Consider the following 12,650-nt stretch of genomic DNA (forward strand, 5'->3'; position numbering starts at 1 on the left):
AACCACCATCAGCAGTCATGGGAAGCCAATGTCCTTGTGGCTAAGACCATATAAACACCATTTCAAGAGTAGTATTCGGAGCAGTAAGAGTGCTTGTCACTTCTCAGAACATGCTGTCTGTAAAAGGCCTGTTAGAAAAGCTAGTCTCTGGAGCTGGCTTCTGTGTGGTTTTCCTTGCTCTAACTTTCTTAGGATTTTGACTTTATTCTGCAGAATAACGGAGAAGTGAGAGAGGAAGGTTCAGTTGTCCCAGTCTTCATATCCAGTCATGACAACACCTGCTCAAAGAACTGTATTTTCTCTTTTTAAAATGTTTTTTTTCTAGCCTAATCAAAGTTCCCCTCCCTCCCTCTTCTCCTTTCCAGTCCCTCCCCCCCAACCTCCTTTCTTCCCACTCCCATAAATTCCTCCTCCTTTTCTCTTCAGAAAAGGGCGGGCCTCCCACGGATGTCAAACAGCCAAGGCCTGTCAAGTTGCAGTGAGAATAGGCACTTCCTCTCCTACTAAGACTGGATGAGGCAACCCAGTCGGAGAATGGGTCCCCAAAGCAGGTAACAGAGTCAGAGACAGCCCTTGTTCCCACTGTTAGGAGTTCCTCAAAAAGACCAAACTACACAACTATAACTTCTATGTAGAGTGCTTAGGTCAGTCCCATGCAAGCTTTCCAGTTGGCGGTTCAAGCTCTGTGATCCCCTATGAGCCCAGGTTAGTTGATTCTGTGGGAGAACCATATTTTCTTGTTGACTCCATCCACACTTACTTTTCTTTTCTTTTCTTTTCTTTTCTTTTCTTTTCAGTTTTATGGATCTTTTTTCATTGTTATGTGCTCAGCCCATGCTCTAGCACTGAACTACATCCCCAGTCCTATTTTTTTTGAACCAGAGTTCCCTATGTAGTCCTAGCTGACTTCAAAATGGTGATTCTTCTACTTTAGCCTCAGAGTACTGGGATTACAGATGAATACCATCAAACTGGTCCTCAGCATCCCTGCCCCCAGAGTACTGGGATTACAGATGAGTACCATCACATCTGGTCCTCATCATCCCTAATCCCAGAGTACTGGGATTACAGATGAGTACCATCACATCTGGTCCTCATCATCCCTAACCCCAGAGTACTGGGATTACAGATGAATACCATCACATCTGGTCCTCAGCATCCCTAACCCCAGAGTGCGGGGATTACAGATGAATACCATCACATCTGGTCCTCAACATCCCTAACCCCAGAGTACTGGGATTACAGATGAGTACCATCACATCTGGTCCTCAGCATCCCTAACCCCAGAGTACTAGGATTACTGATGAGTACCATCACATCTGCTCCTCAGCGCCCCTGCCCCCTGCTTTTTTTAAAAATGTATTATTGTGCTAGATAATTGCTTTTGTAAAAGACCTGGGATTGGGTCCACAGCACCCACATAGTGGCTTCCAACTATCTAACTCCAGTCCTGTGGGTTCCTGTCATTCCTGTTCTCCTGGGCATACTTATGGAAACATATATGCACAGGCAAAAGCACTCACACACAAAAGCTGAGTTAATATTTTTAAATTGTTTTATTACTGGGCTGTAGAGAAGACATGCACCATGACACACTGTGGAGCTCAGGCATCTGCTGTGTAAGGCCAGTTCTTGCCTCTGGCTTTGATATGGCCTCCGGGGTTCAACTTGAGTAGGAATCCATGATGAGTCAGTTTTGCATTCAAGGCCTCTGATATGAGTTCCAGTTCTGGCACCCAGCCCTCTGTCCAAAGGCTGTGGATGTGGACACTTTGTCCTAGGCCCTCGAGTTAGAGTTCACATTCTCACTGTTCTTCCTGCCTTTGCTAACTGGAGAGCCAGGCCTGGTCTTGAACTGCAGTTACTTTATGGGCCCTTGTCAATGTTCTGCCAAGCAGGTGGTCAAGAATCCTATTGTTAAAATTATTCTTTCTTTCCCACCCCCAAAATTAGCATGTTTATTAAATTAGGTTTTAAAAAAATGCTTACTCAAGCTAGGCAGTGGTGGCATATGTCTTTGATCCCAACACTCAGGAGGCAGAGGCAGGTAGATTTCTGAGTTCTAGGCTAGCCTGGTCTACAGAGAGATTTCCAGGACAGCCAGTGTTACACAGAGAAACTCTGTCTTGAAAAACAAAAACTCAAAAAACAGAAACAAACAAACAAACAAAAATGCTCACTCTAGAAAAGTCAACGAGGAAGGGGTGTACCAGTTTTTTTTCTATTAGGCTGTCACCAGTTTTCCAAATCATAGCACGAAGAAATATTATTAGTTATGAATGCCAGGCCTTAGCTTAGGCTCATCTTTTTGCTAGCTCTTAAAACTTAACCTGTTTCTCATCTATGCTTTGCCTCAGGGTTTTTACCTTTCTTCTGTTCTGCATATCTTATTTTCACTGCTTCCTGTGTGTGGCTGGTTGGCAGCTCTAGTTTCTGGCCCCAGGCATGTCCCTCTCTTTCTCCCTCATTCCCTTCTTTCTTTTTCTGTCTCTTCTCTAGATTCCTTCTCCTATTTATTCTCTCCACCCAACAGCCTATCCCTAGCTATTGGCCATTTAGCTTTTTACTAGACCAATCAGGTACCTTAGGCAGGCAAGGTAAAACAGCAACACATCTTTACATAATTAAATACGTGCAGCATAAACAAATATAACACATCTTTACATCATTAAAAAAGGCAGCAGAGGCTTTGGGAACCTGTTCCCCATGCTGAATTACTTTGCTCAGCCTTGATGGAGGGGGAGGAGCTTGGTCCTGCCTCAACCTGATATTCCATGCTTTGTTTACACTCATGGGAGGCCTGCCCCTTTCTGAATGGAGACAGAGGAGGAATGGGTGGGGCAGGGAGTAAATAGGGGGTAGGGGGAGAGAATGGGAGGAGAGGAGGGAGGGGAAACTGGTTGATATGTAAAATAAGTGAAAAAAATTTAATAAGAAAACAAAGGCAGTAGAAACAAATGTAAGACACCCTTACACAGTTAAAGTAATATTCTACAGCATAAACAAAAATAACAATCTTTACATAGTTAAATATTCCACAACGAGGGGGGTACTGGAGAGATGGGTCAGTGGTTAAGCATGGGTGCAGCTCTTGCAGAAAACCTAAGTTCAGTTCCCAGCACTTGTTAGGTAGCTTACAACCACCTGTAACTCTAGCTCCCAGGAGAACCTGACACCCTTGGTCTTTGCAGGCACCTGCACTCATGTGCACATACCACCCTCACCACAGGTACATAACTAAAACAATTAAAAAACTCTTTAAAAAGTCAATAATGGTATTAGGAAAATAAAGCTATACCTTTCCATATAATATTTATCTGTGTTAGTGGCAAGCCATGTTTGAGACTTTCTTTTGTGTTTAGCTATTTTTTAAAAATTGGAGGACATGTATTATTCACAAACACACACAAAATTCTGCGTAGGAAGGCAGGGTTATTTACAGGACGACATGTAAAAGTTAAAGTGGGTGTTATAAAACATTAAAAACAAACACGCGCGCGGGCGGTGGTGGCGCACGCCTTTAATCCCAGCACTCGGGAGGCAGAGGCAGGTGAATCTTTGTGAGTTCGAGGCCAGCCTGGTCTACAAGAGCTAGTTCCAGGACAGGCTCTAAAGCTGCAGAGAAACCCTGTCTCGAAAAACCAAAAAAAAAAAAAAAAAAACCACACACACACACACACACACACACACACACACACACACATGCTACAACAGGTGCCACTGCTTACAGTGCTGGGGAGGTGAGCAAGCAGCGGCTGTGCTTATCTATTTTAAAGAAAATATGGCATTATGTGTTACTATTGCATATCAGAGTGTTCACCCTGCAGCCTTTACACTGTGGTTTGGTTCATCTACACATACTTTATGATTTCCATTACTAAATGTTGTGGGAGCTCCTTCTGCTCCTTCAGCCAATAGCCTTTAAGATACCAGCCCACTTGGGCATGGTCTCTTATACTATAAATGCAGCTGTAAAGCCTGTGCGTGCTCTCTTGCTTCTGGCTCTCGCTTCCAACTGCTAGACTCTGTTCCTGTTCCCATTCGTGTAGAGGATTGTAATCTAGGACGGTGATCTGTAAGCCTTCACTAAATAAATAACCCTTTATTATACGTAATTCTGAACTAGTGTAGGATTATTTTATATCTTCCACCATCATCTGGAACCCGAATGTGGAGACCAGTCCACACTTTTTGGGATTGATCTGCCAGCTGTGTGGTGCATTGGGCACTGACTCTCTAGCCTGAGGCTTTAGCCGGGCTGCTGCTCAGCTCTCCCAGGCTCATGACCCACATATCAGCCCACACACTACTGCCTGCGATCCCTGTGGTACATACAGTCTGCAACTCACACTGCTGAAAAACTTTGAGTTTTCTCTTTATCCTGGGCCCCAACTCTCAGAATCATTTGATCGCCTTAATAACTGTTTTTAATCTGTTAAACAAAGCATATTTTCAGTACCTAAATAAGCAGCATGTGCTGTGCACTCTTGCTAGCTTCACTCAGTCAAGTGGCTGCAACTGCGACACCTGCTGGCCAATAACCATTATTACACCTACTCCAATTCATTGTAATTGCCTTACGGCAGGTAAGACCTGAAAAACTACAAAAAAAGACCGATAACATCCAGGAGTTCAATAATCATTTTGCTTATATTATGGAAGGTATTGTGCAACACTTACACTATTTTCCTTCCTCTATTTGATTCTAGAAATTAGCTTTGTTTTCAATATTATCTCGCTTAAAAATGGTTCAATACTACGGGGAGAGGGATAACATCAATTTGACAAAATTATCTGAAAGAATTTGTGCTGTTCAATTGGTCAGAATCTGTTGAAAAGTTATGATATGTCCAAGATGAGATATTATCTTTACTGAACAAGTTGGAATCCTCAGTGAGGACATTAGAACAGAACACTGAACAGGAGACTCAGACTTTTAAAAATGCAGTAGTAAAAAAAATTGAAAAGACTAAGGAATTTATTGAAATCTATGAGCAAGGACAGAAGGTAAAAGTCAGGATTTAGCGTCATGAGTATGTGCCAGACACCTGGATGACTTATACAAAGTTACAACTGCATATCTGGTAATTTCCTCAGAAAGACCATCTGGCACAAAGTACCCTAAGATAGTTAAAGAATATGCATGGGAACCAATATGTATGAGCGAGCTAAAAGAAATAAAACAATAGTTTCTTATGGGCTACATTCACCATTTGTCAGGGAAATGACGAAAACAAGGGCTTCAAGCACTAAGGATACCCCACACTATTGGCTTCAATTAATCTCAGCAGTTCTAGAAAATGGACCTCAGCCGCTTTGGAAGTGTTATTGGAGAGAAGAGGCAAAAATTTTAGAGTAACAGGGGAAAGCAAAGGATTCAAGATTTCCCAAGATCAAATTCTTGGCAAGGATCCTTACTCTGATCCTCAGGAACAGGCTAGCTATGATGAATACACCTTGTCCCTATGTAACACAGCAGCTTTAAATGATTGGGACAGGATTCAGGAACCATGAAAGAGGGCTGAGTCATATATTAGGGTTAAACAGGGCCAGAGAGAACCCTTTACTGACTCCTTTTTAAAAATATTTATTTATTTATTTATTAGGTATACAATATTCTTTCCGCATATATACCTGAAAGCCAGAAGAGGGCCCCAGACCTCATTACAGATGGTCGTAAGCCACCATGTGGTTGCTGGTAATTGAACTCAGGACCTTTGGAAGAGCAGGCAATGCTCTTAACCACTGAGCCATCTCTCCAGCCCCCTTTACTGACTTCTTACAAAGATTAACCAACATTGTACAATTAGGAGTGATAGACCCTGAAACTAGACATGTACTAATTGAATCCTTGGCTTTTGAAAATTCCAACTTAGAATGTGAGAAGATCCTTGAGCCTTTAAAGGTTAGATAAGCACCCATAGATGAATGGATCTTACATTCAAGGAATGTTGAAACATTTGACTATAGTACTGAAGCTTGGGTAGGCGAAGTGATTTCCAATGGTGTGATGAGAAGACACCAAAATGCCAAATGTTTTAATTGTGGAAGAATAGGACATGTAAGAAGGGACTGTAGACAAGGAATTCCTAGGAATAATGTCTCCTCTAAGAATGGCAAGAATAGGAGGACTCAGCTTCTGGTATTTGTAGGAAGTGTGGCAAAGGCTGACATTGGACTAATGTATTAGGTCAAGAAGAGACAGACACAAAAAAGTAAGTAAATAAATAAATAAATAAATAAATAAATAAGAGACAGACAAGGGCTGGAGAGATGGTTCAGTGGTTAGGAGCACTGCCTTCTCTTCTAAAGGTCCTGAGTTCATTTCCTAGCAACCACATGGTGGCTCACAACCATCTGTAATGAGACTGGTGCCCTCTTCTGGCCTGAAGGCATACACGCAGGCAGAATACTGTATACATAATAATAAAGAAAACATAAAAAAAAAAAGAAGAGACAGACAAGACAACCTGATACCATTGGGAAACATCATGGGGGCCTCTTACAGACCCTGATGTCAAACAAGGCCCAGTAATTCACAGTCACGTGGAGAACATGTCTCACCAGGAAAATTAAACAATCCAGTGCCTACTGTAAAAAAAAAAAAAACCATACTGTTCTGGATGATGGAATAGACCTAGAGGATGAGTAAAAAAGTTCAGTAGGAAATAGGAAATGTATATTTTGACAGACTTTTATAAATGATCAAAGACCAAAGCTAAGAGTGTATATAAATGACATTGTAATTGAGGGACTACTAGACACAGGTGTGGATGTGACTATCATTACTCTAGAATCTTGGCATCTGGATTGGCCTCTTCAAGAGGCAGATATTCAATTCCCAGTTTTTGGAACACTATCTCAAGTAAAACAAAGCACAAGATGGGTTGAATGCATAGGGATAGAAGGACAGAAAGGAAGGCTGAGGCCATATGTAGCTAATATTGCAGTGAAATTATGGGTCTGTGACCTATTGCAGTAATGTAATATAAGAGGTTAATAGTCCTGCAGTCCCTAAAACTCATGTTTCTGGGAAGGATATTATAAAATATTATTAAAAAGGGTCACCAGCCATTCACGCAGTACAAGAACACAAAACAACTAGCACACCTTCAGGGGTACTAACAGCCTTGCCTTTAAAATGGTTAACCAAGAAACCCATATGGGTTAAACAATGGTCTTTAATGGAAGACAAACTGCAGGCTTTAGAACAGTTGGTACAGAAGCAATTAGATGCTCACCATATTGAAGAATCAACCAGCCCTTGCAATTCCCCTATGTTTGCTATTAAAAAGAAATCTGGGAAATGAAGAATGGTGACAGATCTAAGAGCTGCCAACAAGGTTATCCAACCTATGGGCCCTCTACAGTCTGGTATTCCTCTACCTTCTCTATTACCAAAAGAATGACCTCTTATAGCCATTGATTTAAAGGAATGCTCCTTCACTATACCTTTACAAGAAAAGGATGAAGAAAAATTTGCTTTCACAGTGCCTACTTATAATAATTCTCAGCCTACTAGGAGATACCAATGGACCGTCCTCCCACAGGGAATGCTCAATAGCCCCATTCTGTGCCAATACTTTGTAAATCAGCCATTGGAAATAATATGCAAGCAATTTCCTATGTCTATAATTTACCATTACATGGAAGACATTTTGTTATCTGACTCAAACACAGATACTTTAGAAAGAATGTTTGAAGAAGTAAAAAGTTTGCCTAAATGGGGATTACAAATTGCTCCTGAAAAAACACATAGAGGAGATTCTGTCAGTTACCTAGGTTACAAAATAGGTTTACAAAAAATTAGAATACAAAAAGGCACAAATAATGAGAGACTGATTGCGAATTCTTAACGACTTTCAAAGATTGTTAGGAGATATTTTTAGTCTACGTACGACTGGCTGTTGGGATAACACCTGACCTAATAATTCATTTAAACATAACCTTAGATGGTAACAAAGACTTAAATAGTCCCAGAGAATTAACAGCTGAAGTGGAGAAAGGATTGATGGTTGTTGAAGAGAAATTACAGGAGGCACATGTAGATAGAGTGTATCCAAATATTAATTGTATTCTAGTCATATTGCCTTTCAGAATTTCTCCTACAGGAATTTTAATGCAGAGGGAAGATATTATCTTAAATGGACCTTTTAACCACGTAAACTAAGTAAAAAAAATTAAAAACTTATGTGGAAAAAGTCTCTGAATTAATTGTAAAAGGAAAATTGAGTCTTTGTCAACTAGCAGGCATAGACCCAGCAGAGATTATAGTTCCTTTTATTGCTGATGAAATTATAAAATTATGAGAAAAAAAAAGAATGCTTGCAAAGAGCTTATGCTAATTTTTGGAGAATAATGGCAGATGGATGTGTTCCACTTTACAGAATTTGAAAAATTAAAATAAGTACACCACACTATTGACACTTACTCATGTTTTCAATGGCAGACTGCCTTGAGCTCAGAAAAGGTTGATTCGGTAATCACACACTTATTAGAATTTATGGCCACCATGGGTATACCTGCACAAATAAAGACAGACAATGGTCCAGCATATGTGTCTAAGAAAATGAAACAGTTTTTTTTTGCTTATTATAATATAAAGCATATTACAAGTATACCAAATAATTCTACAGGTCAGGCAGTTATAGAAAGATCAAATCAAACTATAAAGGATATGCTAAACAAACAGAAAGGGATGGAAAATTCCCCCCAGAAATGGATTGCATAATGCTTTATTAACCTTTAATTTTTTTTTTTTTTGGTGTGGGACAATTGTCTTTATTCTGTCAACTATATTTTTTTTCTCATGGTTTATTTTTTTTATATTTAAAAATTTCCATCTCCTTCCTTCCTCCTCCCCACTCCCCTCCCCTCCCCTCCACCCATACCTCTCCTCCCTCCCTCTCAAGGCCAAGGAGCCATCAGGGTTCCCCACTCTATGCTAAGACCAAGGTCCTCCCAACTCCCCCCAGGTCCAGGAAGGTGATCAACCAAGCTGAGAAGGCTCCCACAGAGCCCGTCCATGCAGAAGAATCAGAGCCCAGAGCCATTGTCCTTTGCTTCTCAGTCAGCCCCCGCTGTTGGCCACATTCAGAGAGACGGGTTTGGTCGCATGATCCATCAGTCCCATTCCAACTGGAGTTGGTGATCTCCCATTAGTTCTGTCCCACCGTCTCCATGAGTGAACGCACCCCTCTCGTTCCTGACTTTCTGCCTCATGTTCTCGCTCCTTCTGCTCCTCATCAGGACCTTGGGAGCTCAGTCCAGTGCTCCAATGTGGGGCTCAGTCACCTTCCCCATCTGTCGCCAGATGGAGGTTCCCTCACGGTCCTGACTTTCTTTCTCATGTTCTCTCTCCTTCTGCTCCTCATCAGGACCTTGGGAGCTCAGTCCGGTGCTCCAATATGGGGCTCTGTCATTTTCTTCATCTATCGTCAGGTGGAGGTTCTATGGTGATATGCAAGAAATTCATCAGTATGGCTATAGGAACTGGCCTTTTCAGGCTCCCTCTCCTCAGCTGCCCAAGGAACTAACTGGGGGCGTCTCCCTGGAAACCTGGGAACCCCTCTAGGGTCAAGTCTCTTGACAACCCTCAGGTAGCTCCTTAAATTAAGATATATGCTTCCCTGCTCCCATATCCACCCTTCCTATATCCCAAGCACCCCATTCCTCCGAGCTCCCCCCGTTCTCCCCTTCACACTTTTCTCTCCCCATCTTCCCTTGGCCCAGTCTTGCCCAACCCTCAAGTTCCCAATTTTGCCTGGCGATCGTGTCTACTTCCAATATCCAGGAGGATTACTATATCTTTTTTGGGGAGTTCACCTTCTTATTATCTTCTCAAGGATCCCAAATTTATAGGCTCGATGTTCTTTAATTATGGCTAGAAACCGATTATGAGTGAGTACATCCCATGTTCATCTTTTTGGGTCTGGGTTACCTCACTCAGAATAGTGTTTTCTATTTCCATCCATTTACCTGCAAAATTCAAGATGTCATTGTTTTTTACCGCTGAGTAGTATTCTAGCATGTATATATTCCACAGTTTCTTCATCCATTCTTCCACTGAAGGGCATCTAGGTTGTTTCCAGGATCTGGCTATTACAAATAATGCTGCTATGAACATAGATGAGCATATGCTTTTGTTGTATGATTGGGCATCTCTTGGGTAGATTCCCAATAGTGGAATTGCTGGGTCCTGGGGTAGGTTGATCCCGAATTTCCTGAGAAACCGCCACACTGCTTTCCAAAGTGGTTGCACAAGTTTGCATTCCCACCAGCAATGGATGAGTGTACCCCTTACCCCACAACCTCTCCAGCAAAGGTTATTATTGGTGTTTTGGATTTTAGCCAATCTGACAGGTGTAAGATGATATCTCAAAGTTGTTTTGATTTGCATTTCCCTGATAGCTAGGGAGGTTGAGCATGACCTTAAGTGTCTTTTGGCCATTCGAACTTCTTCTGTTGAGAATTCTCTGTTCAGTCCAGCGCCCCATTTTTTAATTGGGTTAATTGGCATTTTACCGTCTAGTCTCTTGAGTTCCTTATATATTTTAGAGATCAGACCTTTGTCAGTTGCAGGGTTGGTGAAGATCTTTTCCCAGTCAGTAGGCTGCCTTTGTGTCTTAGTGACAATGTCCTTTGCTTTACAGAAGCTGCTCAACTTCAGGAGGTCCCATTTATTCAATGTTGCCCTTAAAGTCTGTGCAGCTGGGGTTATGCGTAGGAAACGGTTCCCTATGCCCATTTGTTGTAGAGTACTTCCCACTTTCTCCTCTATCAAGCTCAATGTGTTCAAATTAATATTGAGGTCTTTAATCCATTTGGACTTGAGTTTTGTGCATGGTGATAGATATGGATCTACTTTCATTCTTCTACAGGTTGACATCCAGTTATGCCAGCACCATTTGTTGAAGATGCCCTCTTTCTTCCATTGTGTACTTTTGGCTCCTTTATCAAAAATCAGGTGTTCATAGGTTTGTGGTTTAAGATCCGGGTCTTCTATACGATTCCATTGGTCGACTTCTCTATTTTTATGCCAATACCAAGCTGTTTTCAATACTGTAGCTTTGTAATAGAGTTTGAAGTCAGGGATGGTAATGCCTCCAGAAGAACCTTTATTGTATAAGATTGTTTTGGCTATCCTGGGTTTCTTGTTTTTCCATATAAAGTTGATTATTGTCCTCTCAATCTCTGTGAAGAATTTTAATGGGACCTTGATTGGGATTGCATTGAATCTATAGATTGCTTTTGGTAGAATTGCCATTTTTACTATGTTGATCCTCCCAATCCACGAGCAGGGGAGATCCTTCCATTTTCTGGTATCCTCTTCAATTTCTTTCTTCAAAGACTTAAAGTTCTTGTCAAATAAATCCTTCACTTCCTTGGTTAGAGATACTCCCAGATATCTTATGCTATTTGTGGCTATTGTGAAAGGTGATACTTCTCTGATTTCCCTCTCTGCTTCCTTATCCTTTGTGTATAAAAGGGCGACTGATTTTTTGGAGTTGATCTTGTAACCTGCCACGTTACTGAAGGAGTTTATCAGCTGTAGGAGTTCTTTGGTGGAGTTTTTGGGGTCGCTTATGTATACTATCATATCATCTGCAAATAATGAAAGTTTAACTTCTTCCTTTCCAAATTGAATCCCCTTGATTCCCTTATGTTGTCTTATTGCTATTGCTAGAACTTCAAGCACTATATTGAAGAGATAAGGAGAGAGTGGACAGCCTTGTCGTGTTCCTGAATTTAGTGGGATAGCCTTGAGTTTCTCTCCGTTTAATTTGATGTTAGCTGTCGGCTTGCTGTAAATAGCTTTTATTATATTTAGGAATGACCCTTGTATCCCTAATCTCTCCAAGACCTTTATCATAAAAGGGTGCTGAATTTTGTCAAATGCTTTTTCAGCATCTAATGAGATGACCATATGGTTTTTTTCCTTCAGTTTATTTATATGATGGATTACATTGATAGATTTTCATATGTTGAACCAGCCCTGCATCTCTGGGATGAAGCCTACTTGATCGTAATGGATAATTTTTCTAATGTGTCCTTGGATTCGGTTTGCCAGTATTTTATTGAGAATTTTTGCGTCAATGTTCATGAGTGAGATTGGCCTGTAATTCTCTTTCTTGGTTGAGTCTTTGTGTGGTTTAGGTATCAGGGTAACTGTAGCTTCATAGAAGGAATTTGGCAGTGACTCTTGTGTTTCTATATTATGAAATACCTTAAGGAGTATAGGTATTAGGTCTTCTTGGAAGTTCTGGTAGAATTCCGCATTGAAACCATCTGGTCCTGGGCTCTTTTTGGTAGGGAGGTTTCTGATAACAGTTTCTAATTCTTCGCGACTAACAGGACGATTTAGAGCATTTACCTGGTCCTGGTTTAACTTTGGTATATGGTATTTATCTAAAAAACTGTCCATTTCTTTTACATTTTCCAATTTTGTGGCATACAGGCTTTTGTAGTAAGATCTAATGATTCTCTGAATTTCCTCTGTGTCTGTGGTTATGTCCCCCTTTTCATTTCTGATCTTATTAATTTGCATGTTCTCCCTCTGCCGTTTGATTAGTTTGGCTAAGGGTTTGTCAATCTTGTTGATTTTCTCCAAGAACCAGCTTCTTGTTTCATTGATTCTTTGGATTGTTTTC

Source organism: Arvicola amphibius, chromosome 10, assembly GCF_903992535.2.
Source record: "Arvicola amphibius chromosome 10, mArvAmp1.2, whole genome shotgun sequence".
In the NCBI taxonomy this organism is placed as follows: Eukaryota; Metazoa; Chordata; class Mammalia; order Rodentia; family Cricetidae; genus Arvicola; species Arvicola amphibius.